Source organism: Benincasa hispida, chromosome 9, assembly GCF_027475165.1.
Source record: "Benincasa hispida cultivar pf3 chromosome 9, pf3_genome.v1.1, whole genome shotgun sequence".
In the NCBI taxonomy this organism is placed as follows: Eukaryota; Viridiplantae; Streptophyta; class Magnoliopsida; order Cucurbitales; family Cucurbitaceae; genus Benincasa; species Benincasa hispida.
The window spans coordinates 60,973,429-60,997,015 of record NC_143486.1 but is presented as its reverse complement, the minus strand read 5'-3'; the positions used below and the strand labels follow the sequence as shown (position 1 = coordinate 60,997,015).

The following is a 23,587-nucleotide window of genomic DNA, read 5'->3' as shown; positions in this document are numbered from 1 at the left end:
CGTTCATTACTATACATAACTTTTACATACAAGTAACGAACCAAGCAAATATGCTCCATACACCCTTATACTACAATACTTATAATATAAAGATGATGCATGTCAATGCTTTATGCATGCATAAATATAACTCTTATATTATATGATGTATGGGCATGCTCTTACGTAATTTAAATCATACTTCTCTAAATCATAACACTTATAATAAAGAGATGATGCATGACCAATGCATAACATAAGGTGGGATTTATCTATATGGCATACCATATGACATATAAATAAACATGCATCCTATGTACATATAGAAATAATTAATGGACCGGGATGAACCACCTAAAAAAAACAGAATGGAAATTCTATCTATTACATTTTCCATTAAACAAATCGGTTCACAGGAAAATCGAGTCTTGAATCGCCGGGCAAAGTTTTTATCGTTTAGTAAACGCGGCCAGGTATACGATCGTTTAGCGCACAAGACAAAAACATGCGGGTGCTAAACGAATGAAGCTGCGAAGCCCGATCGTCTAGATGATCACTTAACACGCGATAGGTAAACGATTTACCCCGCGATTGTATAGTCAGTAACTAAGCGATGAAGCTTGCTGAGCTACACGATCATCTAGTGCGTGTGCGTAAACCAGCTCTCGAGTATCCGATACTCAATGATCGTCTACCCCATCGTTTACACGACCCGACCAACGTTTGGTCGTCTTCATCCTCGAAGAACAACAACCCTTGCTACGAAGCTTCTTCACAAACGATTCACAGACTCAAACTCTTCGAAATTATAGACTCGATAGCAGTTAATATGCCCAAAAACACAGAGACCTTTACAATTAACTTCAAATGTAAAAGAATTTTAAACAATCTGAGGCTTCATCTCAGAAACATAATTAATCCCACATCCACAAACGATTTAATGCTTAAACAGAGAGTAGACATGCTTTTATCTACCGAGAAAGTAAATGCAATTCTTTGCATCAATGAATTTGGAATATCAGAACTTGGCTTTGATACCAATTAAAGGAACTCTTATACAATAATACCTCTGAGCGAAAGCGGATTGTTCCAAATACATTGTGATAGAATTACCACATTTACATTCAAACAAAACAGATATGCATTATACAATAATTACCGACATGCTTAGAATAATAAATAACAAGAGAACAAGAATACGTACCAGTTGAAGAACTTTTTTCATCGAAATCTCGCTCTCTCCAAGGAATGAATCCTCTCACTCTCACTGGAACGTCCAAGCAATCGTTCACCGAAACTCCCGTCGTCTACTCACGAACGGCCTCCACACGAACATTGCAACAATGGGGATGACACCACCACTTAGAACCCTTGGTATTCTCAATGTGAGAATCCAAAGAATGGGCTCTACTGGAATTTTGTAGAGGGAAGGAGAAAAGAAGATCGTATACAACGACCAAGCTAGTGGGAGAAGGGCAGAGTCTATCATATAGACAATGCTTGATCGTTTAGAAGAAGGTATATGGTCGTGTAGTAAATAGGATTTACCTATGGGGAATTTAGGACTGGAACTGGATTATTTGCTAATCTTGATTCTCTAACAAGATTATTAGAATCTCGTTCCTTCATTCTTTCCTATAGAAACAACATATTCAAATTATTATATAAAACACAATTTCAATAGGTAAAGAGAGTTAGGAAAAATTTACCTTGTCCCTTATTAAGGAAGCTATCATGTATTTCAGTTCATCTACATCTGTTGTTAGGTTGTTACATTTTCTTTCAAGAGATGCAATAGTTTCATCTTTTTGAGTTGATGTAGACAACTTCGACAAAGTTACACCGAATCCTAATCCTCGTACATGGTCATGATTGGTACCGAAAACTCTACTAATTGCATCATCAATTATACTATTTGAACGAGACGTTCCAACACGATTTTCTTCAATACGCTCCTAGGAAAAAAATGCATGAAATCGTTCAAATGCCAAGAAGCCAATGAGCCATTGGGGGGAGGGGGTGGCTTATAACCAACACAAGTTCACAACATTTAGAAACTTCTACTTGAACTAAATCATTACTAAAATGCCAACAAGCCAACAAGAGATAACTTAAACGAAACCAACCCAATAAAGCATTGAACATAAAATAAAATAAAATAAAAAGTTCATTTAAGAGAGGGGGAAGGGGAAGGGGGATGCATTATGACCAACACGAATTCACTACATTAAAAAGCTCCTACTTCAACTAAATCACTACTCAAATGTCAACAAGCCAACAAGAGATCACTTAAACAAAACCAACTCAATAAAACCAACTCAACCGACATTAAAACCCTTTAATGTCGGTTTTAAACTGACATTAAAATCGAGAATTCTTGTAATGTGTATATCACAATAAAACAATCATAAACATGAGTAATTGAATTAATTTTAATTTAATATCTATAGAACTTACACTTACTAATTTGGTCACTTTGGTGACTAACAAATTATTCATACTATAGATGTCATAATAAAATGATCCCAAATAATTTACAATTTAAAAAATATTAATAATAGAATATTTATGAAAGTTAAACTTCGTACTTTCAAAATTGTGTAATTAAAATCACAAGAATAATTGCATGCTTTAGAACATTGTCATGATATACATATTACACAACACATTAAATAAAGAGATAAACTCATGAAATCAAGGATGCTTCATAGCAGATAACTTTTAAATTTATCCAGGATCAATCATAGATTCAACTTTCACTTCCTTAATACCATAATCAAGAAGCTTACCGAAAGAACATTAAAACTCAATTATATACAATTTAAAAGCTTTAAAAAACAAAACGTAATTGTTAAAGGAGCATTAGTAGAAACATGATTATTCTAGGTAAATAATAATATTAACACATAATATCGATATCAATATAAAAAATTTTCAATTGATAAACAAAACGATAACCTAGGCACTAAAATCTGATAGTAGAATAATTGCCTCACGATTGTGCTTAGGTATTCATGGATGAACTCTCAAAAGAGTAGCTGGCGTACATAAATTTTATAATTTTTATATGTTTGAAATACATTTTAAGTGTTTAATTTAAAAAATAAATCATTTAAAAAAACGTTTGACAACAACTCAGATAAACTTTTGAAAAGTATTTTCAATAAATTTTATCAAAAGGATAAATAAAAATGATTTTTTTTTAACCAACGCTTCTTTCTCACGTTAGTCAAAACTAAACCTTAATCAAATTGAAAAATCCATTAAAGAAAAATAACTATAATCATTTGCAGCAAAAAATAATGATACATTAAATCTAAATTCATAGATTAAAGTAGGAATGACGGCAACAAACAATGATTTATTTAGTGCATTTTAACTTCATGATTATACAATAAAATTTTAATATTGTATAAAATAATGATCTTAAAACTAGATGATTTTCATAACATTAATTAGAATAACATGTCTTGATCCATAATAATGGTTGAATTTTCTCTCTTTTGGCGTTCTTTAGAACTTAGTTAGGTTTGTTGATGAGAGAAAAGAACTACTTAATGAGGGAGAGAGATGACCAATCCGTAGAGTTTTATCTTTATATAGATACCTCATTAGGGTGTTTAATTAAAAAATTATCTTTTATTTAAATAAAATTACTTTTTTAATTAATTGGTCTAATAAAAGAATAGACTAAACGATAAAATAATAGATAATGTACATGGACCAGATTAAAAGATAATATTAAATTTAAAAGAAATCAAACACCTTCATCTTTATCGAAGAGGCCGCGAGGCATCACATGGTTGAAGATAGTAATGGGTCGGAACTTCTCCAACACCTTCGATCAATATTGCAGATGTCAACTTGAACTTTATGCAGACCACACGTCTATTAATACACATGGTAACTACGTAAATATGAACCAAAATTTGACCCAAACTTACACAACTTGAAAAAAAAGGTATATTTCTCCCTCATTTCAAATATATATATATTTTGAATAATTTTATAGAAATGGGAGTTTCTTCTTCTCTCTTAAAAATATCGCAGTCCCTATTTACGACTTTCGTTTTCTTCAAAATTTCTGTTCGCACATAATTTTCCATCGATGGTGATAGCTTCTTCAAACATTTAATTCACATTTTCCGTCGAGACGGTTTCACTGTTTTAAAAAAAAAATTTAAAACCTCAAGATATATCTCGTAATGATAGGACCCAATTATGTGGCAATATCAAGAAAGAAGGAATAGAGGAGAGGAGATTGAATTGATTAAGAACGCCTTCCAATTCCGTTGGGAGAAGTGGAGGTTTAAAAGAAGAAGGAAATGAAAAGAAATGATAGTGAATTCTGAATATTAGGAATGAGGAAGAGTTCTCGAGAGTAGGAGTTCAGAAGATGCTACCGTGAAGAAGCCATCGCAGTGTACCGCTCATCGTTTATCTCCACTTGACGATCGTGTAGCATTTGGTAAGCGATCGTATAGCAATTAGTAGGTGATCGTATAGAAACTAGTAAATGATCGTGTAATAGATTGTATGCATTCGTGTAGGAGTTTGTGAACGATCGCGGAGTATTTTGTAAGCGATCGTTTAGTAACACTGAGCGACCGTGTAGAACTTGTAAACGATCGTTTAGTATTTGGTAAGCGATCGGGTATCAACTATAAGCGACCGTTTAGTCTTGTTTGACTTTTATCGTTTTTGCTTTTCCGGAAGATTATACCAACCTGTTACGTTAATAAAGAATTTCAAGAATTAGTATCCTAACAATCTCGTATTTATGGAAGCGAGTATTTTTGGGTAATTGTAATGTTAGTATTTTAGGGTTAATAATTATATTTTTAATGAATATTTTAAAAAAAATTATAAATGTAGCAAAATTTATTTATGATAGACTATATCGATTATAGACTTTTGTTAATGATAAACTCTTATTAGCGACATATACTTGACTTCGAGAATTGAATCTAAGTTTTGATTTTTTATTTTTTTTTATTTATGTGTTATACCGGTTAATATTTTGAGCCTCACATTTTCAACCATCCAACTTTTCTTTTTTTTGTAAGTATTGATCATATACAACGGCTCCCCTATTATTGGTGTTACAGCTTTGATGTTGACTATTTTTTTAATTGTATTGTGGTTATTGGTAATCTTGTGGTTCTCCTTGTTCCACGAGATATATGTTTAATATTTTTTTCCATGGTATGGTATGTCCCACAAGATGTTTCACAAAATGTTGATTGTCTAATTATTTTTTCTTTAAAGATTATTCCTATAGGATTCTGTCCTTCAAGGAGCTCGGCTAGCTGACTTGGGGTTGTTTATCTTTTTCTGTCGTGTATGTATATGAGTTGTATTGTTTGTTTTGATGTTATGACTTTGAAGACATCTTTGAGCTGTTTGTGTTACTTACGAAGATTTTCATTGTGTTGTCTGTGAAGTTTCTACTATTATTGGTCTTGAGTGGTTCTCTATATTTTAGTGAATTGTCTATTGTAACTTGAGTAGAAATTCTCTTATTTAGGAAAACTTAAGTATTCCAAGTAAAGTGGTCTTCAATTGAAGGTGAAAAGATAGAAGTTCTTGTTGAGACGGAGTCTCACACTTATAGGAAATCAAAGTGATCAAATCACTAAGTTAGATTGTTCATGTGTCAGTGTAATTATCATTTGTTTACAGATAAGTACAATATTTTAATTGCTTGAATTTATAATAGTGAAACTATATTTTGTAGCACCTTGTGTTATGTCTATGTGATTTACTATGTCTTCGGAAGTATTGTAACATTATGTAAAACGTAGTCAGAGTAACCTGGTTTTTTTTCAATTGGTATCTTTCGCCTGCGAGGAGAGGTTTTTTTTTTTTTTTTTTTTTTTTTTTTTTTTTAATGGAGTTTCTGAAAACAATAGAAAATGATTTTTTATAATAGAAAAAGGGTTTTCGGTAAGTGAGAGTGAGACGGTGGGTTAATATTTGCTTCCCTATCTAAACTTTGATTCTGAAGTGTCAAAAAAGTGACTGGAAGGCAGCCAAAATATGTGGGGTTATGTGGAGTTTCTTTGTGTTTGTTTGAGGAATTGGTCTAATTGTTATCCAAATCTTTAATTGGGCCTTTGTAGGTCCAATGGACTAACTATTCTTCATTAGCAGGCCCAAGTTGAATGTTGGAGACAACCCAACTCGGTGGAAAAACACCAGCCCATGATTGCTGAGTCAGTGGAATTAGGAAAGATTAGCTTTAGCCTGATGATGATCCTTCTGTGCCACGTATCAGCTGGGTCAGAGCATTCAATTTAGATTGTCAATCACTCTGAATGCAAAATTAGAGAGAAGTCTGAAGGCTATACGAGAGAGAAAACCATTTCTTTTATGTTCAACTTACACTTGAGGGTTTCAGAAGGGAAGACGATGTTCTTGAGCTTCAAATCTCAATGGTTCACCTGCATGTGAGAAAAATTGTGTAGGAGATGCAAAGAGGAAGAAGAAGATAGATGAGGAAGAAAGAATACAAGAAGTTTAAGTGGTTCGGCTAAGGGCCTACATCCACTATGTAAAGGGAGGGTATATTTTTATTGCTTCTTCTTTGAATTTTCTTTTACAGAATGAATTCATTGCCTTACTCTCAGATTCTTCCCATTTTTTATAGGTTCTCATTTTCAATGGAAAAAGCTCATAGTGAGCTAGTGGTTACAACAAACAAAACAGAAAGAAGAATTAAAGATAAGCTATCTACTACTCTTTTATCTCATTTCTTTCTATCACAATCTCCACCTTTGTAATCATCCAGAGAACCTTCCCTTTTGCTTCTAGAGCTGACTTTGAGCTAACCCTTTTCAGATAACTCGAACCCAAGGAAGTCCAAGCAATGACAAAGTTTGCTTTGAGGAACGGTCTTGGTCAATATATCAGTCGCGTTGTCTAAGGTATGTATTTTGAGTACCTCTATTTCCCCTTTCTCAATTTCTTGTTTGATGAGGTGGTATTTAATATCAATGTGTTTAGTTCTACTGTGAAACTGTTGATTTTTAGATAAATAGATAGTGCTCTGATTGTCAAAGTAGATTCTCACTTTAGGTTGTGTAATGCCGAAATCATTTAGTAATCCCTTCAGCCATAAGCCTTCTTTGACTGCCTCAGACAATGCTATAAACTTAGCTTTTGTTGTGGATAGGGCCACAATAGATTGTAGGCTAGCCCTCCAGTTTATTAGGTTATTTCCCCATAAGAAAACATATCCTGGTAGTGAACGCCTCTTACCTAGGTCCCCTGCATAATCAACATCTACATAACCATACATTTCATCATTAGAAGGGTCATTCTGTCTATATAGGATTCGAGCTCCCTTAAATCAAGTGAACTACTACAGATGGTAGATTCTGACCATTCATGTGGAGACATACGAACGGGAGTGTCCTATACAAAGAGTTTGTATAAGATCGGACCATGAGATGACTAGTCTCTTTATAGAACGTCGTTGATACTTGAGACTTACATCTTACCTAAACGACCATAATGTTGGGATTGATGTCTTAATTCTCCCGGAGTCTCGTTGTTTGTAATAATACACATTGTTTGGAATGAAATAACTGTTATTTCATTCGAAAATTTACTCATATCCAATAAACAATGCTCCATGGTTATCATATGTAAGCATATATATGTGATATACAAGTGGATCATGCCTTAAGTGATAACCTAAATAAGTCTGTAATATAAAGATTAAGCTGAGATACCTGTTCCTGGTGATACTATGGATACGACCTGCTTTGTAGAGCTTTGCAAGTGTTGTAAACTACTACAGATGGTAGATCCTAACCATTCATATGGAGACGTGTGAACAAGGGTGTCCTATACAAAGAGTTTGTATAAGACCGGACCACGAGATGACTAGACTTCGTATACAATGCCGTTGATACTAGAGACTTACATCTCACCTAAATGACCATAGGTGACACGACCTCAATCCTGAGTGTTTTGGAAACTCTTGCATTTGAGGGCGGTTCTTTTATTAGTATGGGTGAGAGTGGCCAGATTGCCAATTCAACATGCCTACCTTTTTGGAGACTTGTCTGCTTTAGGAGCTGGAAACTCATTACAAAAGATGGAATTCACTCCTTTCTCGAAGCAAGGATAAGTAGAGAGATTGCTCCCTCAAGGGCTGACTCTGGGGCTTGAACATAGTGGCCACAACTTTTCGTTGGAAGAGAGGACTCAATCATAGTAGTAGAACTATGATTTATGTTCATTAGAGGGATCAATGGTACTCATTACTCGGTTCATCAACATTTATTTTTATACACGTGATGTATGGTACTTATATGCCAAAGTGTTTGACATATAGTTTAAAACCCACCTTAGGTTGTGCAATGCATCATGTATTATAAATGTTATAATCGAGCATGAAGAAATTACTTGAAAGCATATGCATGCATCATGAAATATAAGAGTTATATTTTGCATGCAGTGAGCATTATCATGCATCATTCTTTTGTTATAAGTGTTATAGTCTAAGGGTGAATGGAAGTATGTTTTGCTTGTTTCATTGCTGTTTTGTATAAATGTTACATAAAAGAAGTAGCAATGAATGAACAATGCATTGAGCATGACACTTAAGCTGTTTATAAACGTTATGAATGCCTTGCATGTGTTAGCTTCGCATTGTGGTGTTGGTTTCCATTTATAAGTGTTATAAAGGAAGTTAGACCTAAAATCAATAAGAAAGAGTTTCATGTGGACTTAGGTGAACTCAAGCTTTTTAAAAGGGTTTTAAAATTGGATCGAGATAGACCTAAGTTCAAGTGGTTCTAAAGAGTTTAGTAACCTAGATTAATCTTTTAAAATCGGCTTAATAGGATAAAATTGTTTAGCATAAAAGAATAAATTTGTTGTAAATCTATCTATAAGGGACCTTTTGTCTAAGGCGGGTTCTGGCTAGACTGAGGTTCTTAAGTTAACAGAAACATAACATCCCTATCTAGGAACCTATCTAAAAAGGTGAATTAGATAGATTTTCAATAAGCATGCGACGATTTGGTCAAAGACTCCGTTAAAGAGTTTAATGGATGATGATCAAAAGTTGTTTAACTATCCAAGGTAAAAGTTAATCTTTGGAAAACCTAAAAGTCACTTAGTTAAAATATCTAGCCTTGTTTTTTCTAAGTAAGCTAAACCCTAGATTATAAAATACTCAGTGGGAGGAAGATATGTATCTGATATGTCTATGATTCCACTCACATTTCTCTTGTATGTTCACAACGTGATATTCATGCTTGGCCTCGTGGTGCTCTGCGAACATCCCTCTCCGGATGGTGTTTGCATGAGTCAATATCAAGGTGGACGGAGAGAGTGTTTATAGTAAGTGGGTGAAGGGTATGTGTCAACATGTCCTATGGTCTCTGTCATTGGTTCACACCGTGAGATCATTATGTACTCCCTCGTAGTGCCCTGGGAGCGTCCACTTTTGGATGGGTTTTGTGTAGTTGGTCAAGATCAAGGTGAACTCCAGAAATGGATAGGGTCGCTTTAGGTTTTGCCCTAATCGGATTTTTTTCCTTCGGATTGGCCTTCTGGGCAGACCTCTAGGACTTAAAATGGTGGGTCACACTTATGGGAGATTGTTAAGTAAGTTAATGATCTCTTGGCCAAATAAATGATGGCTAGTCGTTATAGGAGCAAAAGTTGTTATAGTATTAATGGCTGATTGAGAACTTCTCAATTCAAAGGAGGGATAACTGACCTGCCTTTGACAACTTTTGTCCTAAACCTTTGAAGTGTCATTGCGAAACTAGATGTCATATGGGGTTCATACTATTTTTGCTAAAACCTCATTGGATGTTGTTTTGTTCTATAACGGGTATTTGCTTAAAACCTAACGTAGGTCAATGTGCTTTTCTTTTAAGCAACTCATTAGTATTTCTGTTTAGTGCTTTTAAAATGACCGACTACATACAATGGAAATAATCATGTGAAACGTATTTCGTGGCAAACGACCTCGATCTCACTACTCTCCATAAAAGGAGACAAGACAGTAAATCTGATTTATTGGGCTTTGAGACGTGTTTGGTAGAGAATGATGATTCTGCCAGGATCCTTGGTTCAGGTGGTACCAATCATGTCAATTCTTCTTACCAAAGATTCAGTTCCTAGCAAACGCTGTCACAGGGAGAGATGACTCTTCGAGTCGGTACTGGTAAGGTTGTTTCAGTTGTTGTTGTTGGTAGGCTGAAGTTATTTGTTGACAAAAAATGTTATCTGTTGCTGAATAATGTTTTTGTAGTTTCTCATATTAAGAGGAACTTAATCTTGGCCTCTTGTCTTATTGAACAAAGCTATACCGTCTCCCTTTCTGAAAATAAAATTTTTATTTTCAAGAATGGAATAGAGATTGGTTATGGTTCAATGGAGAGTAACTTATATGTACTAAGGTCATTAGTTAAAAAGCCTTGTTTAACACTGAAATGTTCAGTACGGCAACAACAACTAAAAGACCAAATGTTTTTCCTAAAGAAAAGGCCCATCTTTGGCATCGAAGGTTAGGTCACATCAACCTCAATAGGATTGAGAAGTTGTTGAAAAGTGGACTTCTAAAGAGTTTAGAAGAAAACTCCTTGCCGGTATGTGAATCATGCCTCGAAGGCAAGATGACCAAACGACCTTTTATTGGAAAAGGTTACAGAGCCAAGGAAGCCTTGGAGCTTGTACATTCAGACCTTTATGGCCCGATGAATGTTAGAACTCGGGATGGGTATGAATATTTCATCTTTTTCATAGATGATTATTCAAGGTTTGGGTATCTCTACCTAATGCAACGTAAGTCTGAAGCCATTAACAAGTTCAAGGAGTATAAGGCTGAAGTTGAAAACATGTTAGGTAAGAAGATAAAAACACTACGATTTGATCGTGGTAGAAAGTATATAGGCCTCCAATTCAAAAACTATATGATAGAATATAGGATTGCATCCCAATTCTCGGCCCCTGGTACACTTCAGCAGAATGGTGTATTTGAAAGGAGAAACAGAACCTTGTTGGACATGGTTCGGTCTATGATGAGTTATGCTCATATTTTAGACTCGTTTTAGGGTTTTGCAGTGGAGACTGCATGTTATATCCTGAACAACGTTCCCTCGAAAAGTGTTTCTGAAACACCTTTTGAGTTATGGAGAGGCCGTAAAGGTAGTTTACGCTACTTTAGGATTTGGGGTTGTTCGGTACATGTGCTAATGACTAACCCAAAGAAGTTGGAACTGCGTTCGAGGGTTTGCCTCTTTGTAGGCTACCCCAAGAAAACGAGAGGTGGATACTTCTATGATTCGAGTGAGAACAAAGTGTTTGTTTATATAAATGCTATCTTCTTGGAAGAAGACCACATGAGGGGTCATAAGCCACGAAATAAGCTCGTTTTTCATGAGATCTCTAGTGAGACTAAGACTGCTGAGGGTTCAACAAGAGTTGTTGAACAGGCCGACAGATCAACAAGAGTTGTTGAGGTCGAAACATCTAGTTTACTAGCTCAAGAGTTGAGACTGCCTTGACGTAATGGGAAGGTTATGAACCCACCAGATCACTACATAGGTTTGACTGAAGCCCAAAACATCATTATGAATGATGAGGTCAAGGATCCATTGTCTTTTAAGAAAGCAATGGTGGATGGTGACAATGATGAATAGGTTAAGGTCATGAACTAGGAAATGGAGCCTATGTAGTTCAATAACATCTGGGAGCTTGTTGATTCACCTGATGGGGTAAGATCTATTGGGTGTATGTGGATCTATAAGCGAAAGAGAGGTGTAGATGGAAAGGTGGAAACCTTTAAGACTAGACTCGTGGCAAAGGGTTATACCTAGGTTGAGAGAGTTGACTATGAGGAAACTTTCTCACCTGTTGTCATGCTCAAGTCTATCAGGATTCTCCTGTCGATAGCCACATTTTATGATTATGAAATATGACAAATGGACGCCAAGATTGCCTTTCTTAATGGTAATCTTGAGGAGACCATCTATATGACTCAACCAGAGGGGTTCATAGTTCCAGATCAAGAGCAAAGAGTTTGCAAGCTTAATAGGTCTATTTATGGGATGAAACAAGCATCTAGATCTTAGAACATCATATTTGACACTACTGTCAATTTGTTTGGCTTTGATCAGAACATTGACGAGCCTTGTGTTTACAAGAAGATCATCAACAACTCAGTAGCTTTTCTGGTACTGTGTGTGGATGATATCATACTCATTGGGAATGGTGTAGGGTATCTAACTGATATTAAGAAATGGCTAACTGCCCAGTTCCAAATGAAAGATTTGGGTGAGACACATTATGTTTTAGGGATCCAGATCATTCGGGATCGTAAGAACAAACGGTTAGCCCTATCTTAGACATTGCACATTGATTAAATATTGATCAGGTACAGGATGCAAGATTCCAAGAGGGGTTTGTTACCCTTCAGGCATAGAATCGTTTTGTCTAAGGATCAATGTCCTAAGACACCTCAAGAAGTTAAGGAGATGAGATGAAATCCTTATGCTTATGTTGTAGGAAGCTTGATGTATGCAATGTTGTGTACCAGACCCGACATTTGCTATGTAGTAGGGATTTTCATTCGATATCAGTCCAATCCAGGATTTGATCACTGGACAGCGATCAAGAGGATCCTCAAGTATCTTCAGAGAACGAGGGACGATATGCTCGTGTATGGAGATAAGGATCTGATCCTTATAGGATATACAGACACTAACTTTCAGACCAATAGAGATTCTCGCAAATCAACATCGGAGTCAATGTTCACTCTGAACGGAGGGATTGTAGTGTGGCGAAGCAACAAACAAGGATGCATCGTGGACTCCACTATGGAAGCCGAATATGTAGACGCTTGTGAAGTAGCTAAGGATGTTGTTTGGCTGAGGAAATTCTTTTCAGATTTGGAAGTTGTTCCAAATATGGATTTGGCTATCACTCTTTATTATGATAACAGCAGGGCTGTGGAAAATTCAAAGGAGCCTCGGAGTCATCATCAGGGTAAGCACATAGAATGGAAATATCACCTGATCAGGGAGATTGTGCATCGGGGTGAAGTGATAGTCACGAAGATCGCATCAGAGCACAACATTGTTGATCCCTTTACAAAGGCCCTACGGCTAAAGTGTTCGAGGATCACCTAGAGAGTCTAGGTCTGCGAGACATGCGGCATCTTGTCCAGGGCAAGTGGGAGATGATACTGGGGTATGCTCTAGGTTATTGTATATTGTACTTTTTTATATTGTATTGTACATTAGTCTCCCGAGTAATTATGACAAGTGGAAGATTGTTGGAATTGGTGTCCTAATTCTCCCGGAGTCTCGTTGTTTGAACTTAAGCATGTATATGTGATATACAAGTGGATCATACCTTAAGTAATGACTAAAATAATTGTTATTTCATTCTGGTATTTACTCATATCCAATAAACAAAGTTCCTTGGTTATCTTATGTGAACTTAAGCATGTATATGTGATATACAAGTGGATCATACCTTAAGTGATAACCTAAATAGGTCTGTAGTATAAGGATTAAGGTGAGATACCTGATCCTGGTGACACTACGGATACGACCCGCTTTGTAGAGATTTGCAAGTGTTGTAAACTACTACAAATGGTAGATCTTGACCATTCATGTGGAGACGTGTGAGCGAGGGTGTCCTTTACAAAGAGTTTGTATAAGACCCAGACCACATGATGACTAGATTCTGTATATAATATCGTTGATAATAGAGTCTGACATCTCACCTAAACGACCATAAGTGACACGATCTCAATCCTGAGTGTTTTGGGAACTTCTGCCTTTGAGGGCGGTCCTTTGATTAGTATAGGTTAGAGTGGCTAGATTGCTAACCCAACATGCCTACCTTTCTGGGGACTTGTCTAATCTAGGAGCTGGGAACTCAATCCATAAGATGGAATTCACTTCTTTCCTGAAGCAGGGATAAGTAGAGAGATTGCTCCCTTAAGGGTTGATTCTAAGGCTTGAACATAGTGGCCACAGCTTCTCTTTGGAAGAGAGGGCTTAGTCATAGTAGGACTATGACTTATGTTCATTAGAGGGATCAGTGGTACTAAAGGAGTCAAATGTAACTACAGGGGCATAATGGTTATTGGCCCAGCTGTACTTACGAGCGATCTTTGAAGGGTTGTCGCACTTCTAATTAGTTAAGATGAACACATAATATATCTGTGGTAAGAAGAGTTCAGTCGTCAGTCTTTAGTGGACTGCCTGACAATTAACGGATGGTGGATCCCGTGACTAAAGAGTTTAGTCAATTATTCACGTACCGTTGAAGCTTCGAGCTACAGGTCCATAAGGTTCCCTTGGTAGCTCAATGGATTTAGTTGAGGATCAGTTATTGGTGTTGATTTGAAATGTTCAAATTGACAAGAGGTAATTCGATTATATATGATATGATCGGTATGATGTATGAGATACATCTAGTGGAGGATTGATGTAAATTAGATTTACATTAAGTACCATGGAATAGAAAAAGAACTATGTTTTATATGTTTCATGAGATGAAATATTAAAACTATAGCTTATAAATATAGTATGATAAGTTGGTTAACATTCATATTTATAATAATATTAATTATTGTAGAATAAAATCTTTTTCTCTAATAACAAATTGAGTGGGAGGTTATCGGTTGTTCATGGTAACCGTGAGATAAAAGAAAAATTGTTTTCCTAATTTTAGTAATGTTGAAATTCGAGATTTTGTGAATTCTCTCTCTCTCGAAAAAAAGAATCTCACGGAAGTTGTCAAGTAAATAAAATTTACTAAGCAACAACTTTACAAAGATAAACGATCGTGTAGTGTTTTGTAAGTGACAGACACATAACTAGGCGTTGAGGTAAACAATTGCTTAGCTTTTGCTAGACAATTGCTTAGCTTTTTCTAAATGATTGGGCATCGACCTATACGATAGGTTCAGTCATCTCCCACTTGCTCAATCGTTTACACAATTGTTGTTTCCTCCATTCTTCTGCCTTAATCCAAGTCGACACAGAGCCTATCCTCTGGATTCTCACACTGAGAATACCAAGGTAGCCTTCTTGGTGGTGTCATACTCAACTCGACACCGACGAGGTTTTGTGGAGGTTGTTCGTTTTGTTTGGGTGTTCGTGACCAAGGCTATTGCTGAGTTCGAATATGTGATGTTCGTGCTGTGTAGCGGTTGAGTTGTTCGAGTGTTCGAGGTTGCATTGCTTAAGTGGTCATGATCAAGGAGCATTGGCGATGAGTTTACCAAGGTGCGTAGAGTTTCTCCTTTATTCATTGTATTATCATACTATAATTTCTATAATGAATGCATAACTGTATCGTTCTGGTTGACTATAATTGTAATGTTCATACATGATTGTAATTTGGAATGATCTTTTCGCTGCTCATGGAAATCCTCGTGATCGATTTCCTTCAATTGGTATCAGAGTCAAGTTGTTCTGATATTCCAAATTACAAGTCTATTTCGATCTCCATTTTACAGTGGAGGTGGGTTTCTGCATTTGTGTTTAATCGTTAAGTGCATTTGTAGATGAAGTTGATGAATGTTGCAGGTTTAATTTCCTTTAGTTAAAGCTTTCTTCAATTACAAAGTGTTAATTTGTAAAAGCCCCTGTGTTTTTTGGGCGTAATTAACTTGCAATAGAGTTTGTAATTAAAAGAGTTTGAGTTAGTCGAGTCATTCATGATGAAGTTTCGAAGCATGGAGATGCGGTTCTCAACGAAGAAGAAGACCAAGCATTGGTCGTATCATGTAGCCTCAGGTAAATGATCATTGGGATTTAACTAAGCGATCATGTAGATTTTTCTAGACGATCTACTAAACGATCGTTTAGCTAATGCTAAACGATGGGGTAAATCGTTTACTCTATCGTGTAGCATTGGTTGTCTGATCGCATAGGTGTTGGACGTAGATGATCATAGTGGGAGCATGTGATGCTCATCGTTTAGTAAAAGGTGCACGCTAGACAATTGTATAGCTAACAAGCCTCATCGCTTAGTTACTCCCTACAAGATCGCGCGTATATGATACGAAGGCGCTAGCTAAGAAATCGCTTAGGCGATGGTGCTTTGTGGCATCGTAGTCGTTTAGACGATCGCGAAAGGCGTGCGTTGAGCGGAGCGTGCTAAACGATCTCGTACCTCAAGCTTCATCACTTAGTAAAAGATACATGATCATGTAGTAATTAAGCATTGGTAAGCGATGGAGTAAAGCGTTTGTTTTATCGTCTAGACAACTGTGGTGAGTTTAGTACACGATGGTTGGAGATGCGATGCTTTGTCCGAGTGGTTCAAGACCCGGTTCGCCATTTTGATTTGGAGACTTCTTGTCTTTGTAATAGTTAGCTTTAATTTTGTGTTTTTAAGGCAATTTTACCCAGTTCATCAACATTTATATTTATACATGTGATGTATGATGCTTATATGCCAAAATGTTTGACAGTGGTTTACCTTGTTTCGCCTTTTCCGCTTTCTTTTCAGCCAAATACTTTGAGCAGTTATGCTTCCAATGCCCATCTTCTCCGCAATGGAAACATTTTCCTTTGGGAGTTTTGTTTTTGTTTTTCTTAGCAGTGGTTTTCTTTTTCCCTTTTTCTTTATTCTTCATTTGTACGGTTTTGTCTTTCGAAGAAGAAGGAATAGACTTCTCATTATCAGTGGGTTTGGTTCCAAACGTAGACCCTTTGAAAAACTCCTTAGGTTTAGAAATAACATTTATTTATTTTTTCCTTCAGTTTCATCATCGACTGATATGTCTATAACTCGTTCAACAACGTGGTCAGATTATAAGTAATTTTGTTCATAATAGCATTGGTTCTGAATGGCAGATAACTCTCCGAGAGAGATTCCAATATCATACTTACTTGACACTTTTCATCTATCATCGCCCCATGAGCCTCAACAATATTTAAATGGACCATCATATCGGGAACATGTTCTCTAACGTTGGTTCCATCTTTCATGCGAGTAAAGTAAACATACTTAATGGCTTCATGTCCAACAAAGGATGACGGTTGCCCGAAAATCTCTTGAAGTGACGCCATTATCTCATGAGCAGTGGACATAACCTCATGCTTCTTATTAAGCACATCAGATATACTTGCTAAGATATAGGCCCGAGCTTTCTCATTAGCCCTTACCCACCTATCATAGGTGTCCGAAACATTTCGATTCGCTATTGTACTGGGAACTAGAGGACATTCATTCGTCAACACAAACCTCAAATCATCCATAACTATTATCTTATTGATGTTGGATTTCCAGTTTGAATATCCTTCACTGTTAAATTTGTCGGAAATTAGCAATTGTATGATTGAATTCGACATTGCTGAAACAATATAAACAAATTCTATTAAATATTTATGCATCTAAATCCATTTTTAGCAAAATAATAAATAACCTAGAAATCTTTATCTATTTGCAACGATACTTTAGTGATTTAGAACAATTGCTACCGTGGGACAGTAAAGAATTCCTTCACTGAAGCAAGACAATTCTTGACCAAATACTATATCAGAATAACTCTTTACTCCTATAGTTCTTTTGGTTTTCGTTTTCGGTCAAGTTCTTTACTAACAATTAGTAATTCTTGTAAGTGTAACCTACCATTTTCAAATCTTATAGAACGGTATGAATATGCCTCCGAAATGGAAGACAATACCGAAGACAGAACTATAAGACCCTGTTCATTTTACTTAAGTCTGGGTTGTTTTGAATCCTATCTTACAACCCTCTGAGGGGATCTTCGTGGTTAACGACTAGCTAGTACCGCCTAAAAACGACAGCAGGCATAACATAGCAATCTCACGGTTCGAACTAATGGAGGAGACCGTAGGACAATGTTGATACATTTCCTTCATCTACTTACTATGAACTCCCCTCATTCACCTTGTTATTGACCCATGCAAATACTTTTCGAATGGAGCAGTCATGGTAAAAGCGACACGAAGCCGAGCATGAATCTCACGGTGTGAACTCTTGAGGACGTGAGAGCTAATAACTATATATCGAGTATATTGTTAATCTCCCACTGAAGTGTTTTATATGTTTGGGTAGTTACTTAGGGATAAAATGCATAGATTTAAACAACCTAAGTCTATATGGTTTATACAAGTATGACACTTATAATTGGATTTTAACCTACGAAGTCTAAGTGTTTAAACCATTTTTAAACCTCACACTGCTCACATAAGCTCATAAAATCAATTAATCAATGCTCTATCTTTCGGTCATAATCCCCAGGTAGGAGGTGTTCCATAAACCGTCAACTTAAGTACCCCTAGCCTTAGATAGTTTTACAAAACGATTTGAGCTTGTAATCAAATTTTATAAGGTAACAATCTATTTTAATGATTAAAACTAGTTGTTAACCTAAGTGAGCATGCAGCTGTTCTTCGTCATGGATTCTGTGTGAGCTAGTTGAAGATGGTAATGGAAAAATCCATTTTTTCATTTTGTGTATATTTTCTAATTTTTCAATTTTTCATCAAATGATTTCAAAATCAAATTGATTTTAAAATTAAAAATATTATTAATTTTATAAAATTAATTTCATAAATAAATTTTCTAATAAAATTAATAAATAATTATTCAATTAATTATTAAATAATTCAATTAATTCCAATTAATTTAATATCAAATATTAAATTAATTTTTACACAAATCCACCTTCATATATTTAAATCATATTTAAATAAAAATTCTCCAATTTCGTTTAATTCTAATTTGAACATTTCAAATCAACTTATCATGCTAGTCTAAAGCTAATCCATTTACGAGCTAGTAAGGGGACCTCACGGACCGACATATCATGGGCTCCAACGATCTGAGATTAATTGGCTAAACTCATTATACCAAATTAACCCCCATTCATTAGCTAATGGATCACTCCACTAAAGCCCATAGTTCAACTCCCCTCACTGTAGATATATTATGTCCACTTGATATAACCATGATCAGTAAGTCGATCCTTCACAGGTCGTTCGTAATCACAGCTGGGTCAAGATCACCGTTTTACCCATATGAATACATCTTGTTCCTTAAGTTCCTACTGACCCTCTAATGAACAATTTTGATTCATAATAGTTAGGAATCAAGTCTTTTCTTTATCAAGAGAAGGCGGGGCTCCGATTGTTCAAGACCTGGAATCAGTACTTAAGAGAACAACATATCTGCTAACCCTAAATTAGGTAGGAGTGAATTCCATCTTTCAGGACTATGTCCCCAGCTATTCATCCGGTCTTATACCCAAAATGGAAGGCTTATTGGGTAGTATTATTGGACTACTCTCACCCATGCAGATCAAAGGATAATCCTGAACAAACAAGAGTTCATAGCTAGCTCAGGATTAAGATCGAGTTATCCTGGGTTACTTAATAATGAAATAGTTAGTTTTAACAGTAAACGGTCATTATAAAGAAAAGGGACTATTTTCGTGGTTCAGTCTATATGCAAACTCATTGTATAGGATGCCTCCACTCACATCTCTCTACATGAATGATTTGTGGATCACATCATTTGTACTACCTACAAAATGGGCCGCATCCAATAGTGTTACCAGGATGAGATACCTAATTTCATCCCTTTACTTATTAGACAATTTAGGCTATATACTATTAACTTGATCCTATGTATGTCACCACATAAAGTTAAAGTATTCACACTATAATCATGGATATATTTATTAGATTTTCACAATAGAATGCAAAATCAACAACTTTATTGAATAAGTTACTAAATAGAATGTTTAACACGAATTGTGAGTTCTAGGACATTTCCAACACGATCGTGTAGTAAAAGGGGCGAGATCATATAGACGATCGTTTACTAAATGCTCAAGCGCGCGATCGTGTAGGAAAAAGCTAGACAATCATTTAGTAAAATCTATGCGATCGTTTAGTAAACTGCATGCGTGTATATAATCGTTTAGAAACGTTAAGCTATCATGTATGCTCTTGGTTTACCATGCGATAGGCAGTATACACAATTTGGTGAGCCAATGTCTGATTCTTTTGCAAAATGAGAACAATTTTCATTTTATCCTTCACTTATGAAAACTGAATGCAACCTCCCACTAACTCATTCGGTTACGGAGAAAAAGCTAGCAAAATTATCCCATAATTGTTAAATTAAAAAATAAATATAATCTTATTATATTTATAACCTATGGTTTAATATCACATCACATGCAATACATGAACCATAGTCTTTTTCTCCTCCATTAGATATAAATCATATTTATATAATTTTCCTCCAATTAATATATTTCATACATCATGTCAACCATATCATATATAATTGACCAGTTCAATCATATCATATATAGTCGAAATTTTTCTTGTCAATTTGAACACTTCAAATTAACCTAAAAACTGATTCTCAACTTGAATCCATTGAGCTACCAAGGGGATCTTATGGACCTATGGCTCGAAGTCCCAATGGTACGTGAATAGCTGACTAAACTCTTTAGCCACGAGATCCACCATCTGTTAACTACCAGGAATTCTACTAAAGACCGACAATACACTCTTTTCACCACAGATATATTTCTGTTTCATCGGATATAACCAATCAACAATACGAAAACCCTTCATAGATGCTTGTAAGTATAGTTGGGCTTATTTACCATTTTGCCCATGTAGTTACATCTAACTCCTTAAGTATCATTGATCCCTCTAATGAACAATACAACATAGTCCTACTATGTGTGGACACCTCTCAGGCAATGAGAAGGTGTGTAGCACCACATCGTTCAAGCCCTGGAATCAGCCCTTAAAGGAGCAATCTATCTACTTGCCCCTGCTTTGAGGAAGGAGTGAATTCCATCTTGTGTAGCTGAGTTCCCAACTCTCAAATCAGACGAATCCCCAAAGTTATAGGTTTTAGTCGGCGATCTGGCCACTCGCACCTATGCAAATCAAAGGACTGCCCTCCAAAGCAGGAGTTCCCAACTCACTCAGGATTGAGGTCATGTTACCTATGGTCATCCTAGTGAAGTGAAGTCTCTGTCATGAACGATGTTATTTAACGAGACTATAACATTTCGTGGTCCGGTCTTATATAAACTCCTTTGTATAGAACGCTCCTGCCCGCATGTCTCAACATGAATGATCAAGCTCAGACCATCTGTAGCAAGTCACAACACTTGTAACTATTCTACAAAGTGAGCCGCATCCATAGCATTACCAGGATAAGGTTTCCCTCCTATATCCATATACTACAGACCATTTTGGTTATCACTTAAGACATGATCCACCTGTATGTCTCCACGTACATGCTTAAGTTACAAATAACAACTAGGGATCTTAGTTTATTGGTTTGTGGTGAAGCAATTAAAACATCCAATGTTGCATAGACAAAATTGAAGAAAATAACATATATTATACAACACAAGCGTTTATTCAAAATTGTGTTTATAAACTAAAGGACCTAATGAGAGTGTAGGGCATCATCCCTAACAAATCGTGAGCTAACTATGAACTCTTATTTATTCGGTATTATATTTAGATTTGCATGGGTGAGGGTTGGCTCAATAATGTCAGCTCAATAAGCCTCCCATTCCAAGGGTAAGTCCAAGTACATAGTTGTGGACATAAGGTGTAAGATGGAATTCGTTCCTACCCGCTTTTAGGGATAGTAGGGAGGTTATTCCCTTAAGTACTGACTTCAAGTCTTGAACAAGGGGCCCCACCCTTACCCTTTCATTGGCACGTGAAGAACTCAATTTGGTGATTGGATTATAAACCAATTATTCATTAGAGGATCAGTGGGACTTAAGGAACAATATGTAATCTCGGGGTAAAAAAGCTTTTGACCCAGTCGATATTACGAAAAACTTGTGAAGGATTGACTTATTGATTATGGTTATATGGAGTGGATAGAAATATATCTAGAGTGAGGGGAGTGCAACTACTAGGTTTTAGTAGAGTGGCCCAGTAGTTAACAAATATTTTTTAATTAGGTTAAAGAGTTTAGTGGGTTAAACTCGGATCGTTGGAGCCCATGATCTATAGGTCTATTAGGTCGCTCTACTAGCTCACAAACGGATTAAACCTTAGAATATCGTGATGAGTAAATTTGAAACATTCAAATTTGAATTAAGGAAATAATAATTGTATACGGTATAATTATACGTTTAATTATCGAATTAAACGAAATTAGAGCATTGGATAATATTCAAATTTGATTTGAATATTAATTACATAAACAGAGATTCATGTTTAAGGAATTGGTGTTTCTAGAATTTAATATTTGATATTAAATTATTTTAATTAATTAAATTTATTTAATTAATTATTAAATTTAACTTTAGATAAAATTAATTTAAAGAAATAAATTTTGTTTTTAAAATTCATTTTGATTTCAATTTTTGAAAAAGTTAAAAAATAAGGAAATAAAGGATAGTGGGGTTTTCCCACTTATCTCACTATTTCAACACCTCTCTCACTCAAAGTGCATGAGGATGAAGTGTCAATCGGTTGATATCTCTCACTTCGCATGTATATCTTCAATAAAAGAAAAAAAAATTGAGGAAAAAAAAAAAAGTAGCCTTATACAGAATTTTTGATGAAAAAAGTGTTTTCTCATAAGGTTTTTTCATAGATAACTCTCCAATAAAATCCCTTCAACTGATCTCTCATCTTAGGCTCCACCACCAAATCTAAGATCCTAGAGGATAGTAGGGAAGATCAAGTGGTGATCGACAACTTGTTAGTTAAGAAATTCGAGACGGAATTCAAGGATTGAGAAGTACAACAAAGGTATGATCTTCAATCATAACCCTACTTGTATTTTTATTTGATCTTGCATCTTTCTTTGCTGAAATTGATAGAATTAGAGTAGTTAAGATCCTAATTATTTTTGCATTTTGAATGTCAACACCATCAATTGGTATCAGAGCATCATTTAGGCACCTAGTTCGTGTTAATTTTAGCTTGGTGGGTGATTTTCATAGGTTGTATGAAAAAGGGTGCTGATATGGATAATTTCAATTTTGGCATTAGATTTCTATTCAATTCAATGTTAATTGTTGTAATTGGCTCTTTTTTATGGGCCTAAATATGTAATTAAGTGTCTGTAATTTGTTAGAGTTGATAGAGTTGAAATTAGGTTGTAATTGAATAAAAATCGAAGTAAGTTCAACAGTTGGTTGTAGTAGAAGAAACTACTGCTTTGCAGCCTTAGAGCGTTGCAGCGCTATTCTTCAGATATCCTTCAAAAGAAGCAAAAGCTTATAGCGTTGTAACACTGGGTTTATAGCATTGCAACCAGTTTATCCCAAGCCAAAAGGCAGGCGTGCGAACAGACCGACGGTTGAAGTTGACCGGTTCAACCAGTTCGAGTCAATGAGGCTTAGTTCAGCCAGTTTTAGACCGATTCAACCCATTTTGGAGCCCGGGAGGTTTGGTTTAGGTCTGTTCGTGAAGTCTAAAGGCTTTTGAGGTTCTTTTTAATTATTATTGTAATAATTTAGATTGTTTGCTTGCTTAGGATGCCAAAATTGGTTCATATCAGTGTGTACTTAATTATTTATGCATTATGAATGTATGTTATAATTAAATAACATGTTGATTTAAAATTCCACTAT

At 35.7% G+C, this 23,587-nt stretch overlaps 1 long non-coding RNA gene across 3 annotated transcripts; it reads left to right on the top strand.

The window, feature by feature from the left end:
• The first annotated feature begins 4,121 nt into the window (after nt 1-4,121).
• On the top strand, nt 4,122-23,586 carry LOC120086749 (uncharacterized). Of its 3 annotated transcripts, XR_016532357.1 has the most exons (6): nt 4,122-4,447; nt 6,133-6,543; nt 6,629-6,905; nt 15,173-15,251; nt 22,646-22,760; nt 23,272-23,586. It is a non-coding gene; the product is annotated as an uncharacterized LOC120086749 (long non-coding RNA). The 3 variants fall into 3 exon arrangements; XR_005484309.2 differs by having other exon boundaries at nt 22,646-23,586; XR_005484311.2 differs by lacking the exon at nt 4,122-4,447 and adding an exon at nt 5,260-5,320 and having other exon boundaries at nt 22,646-23,586.
• Nucleotide 23,587: the final 1 nt, after the last annotated feature.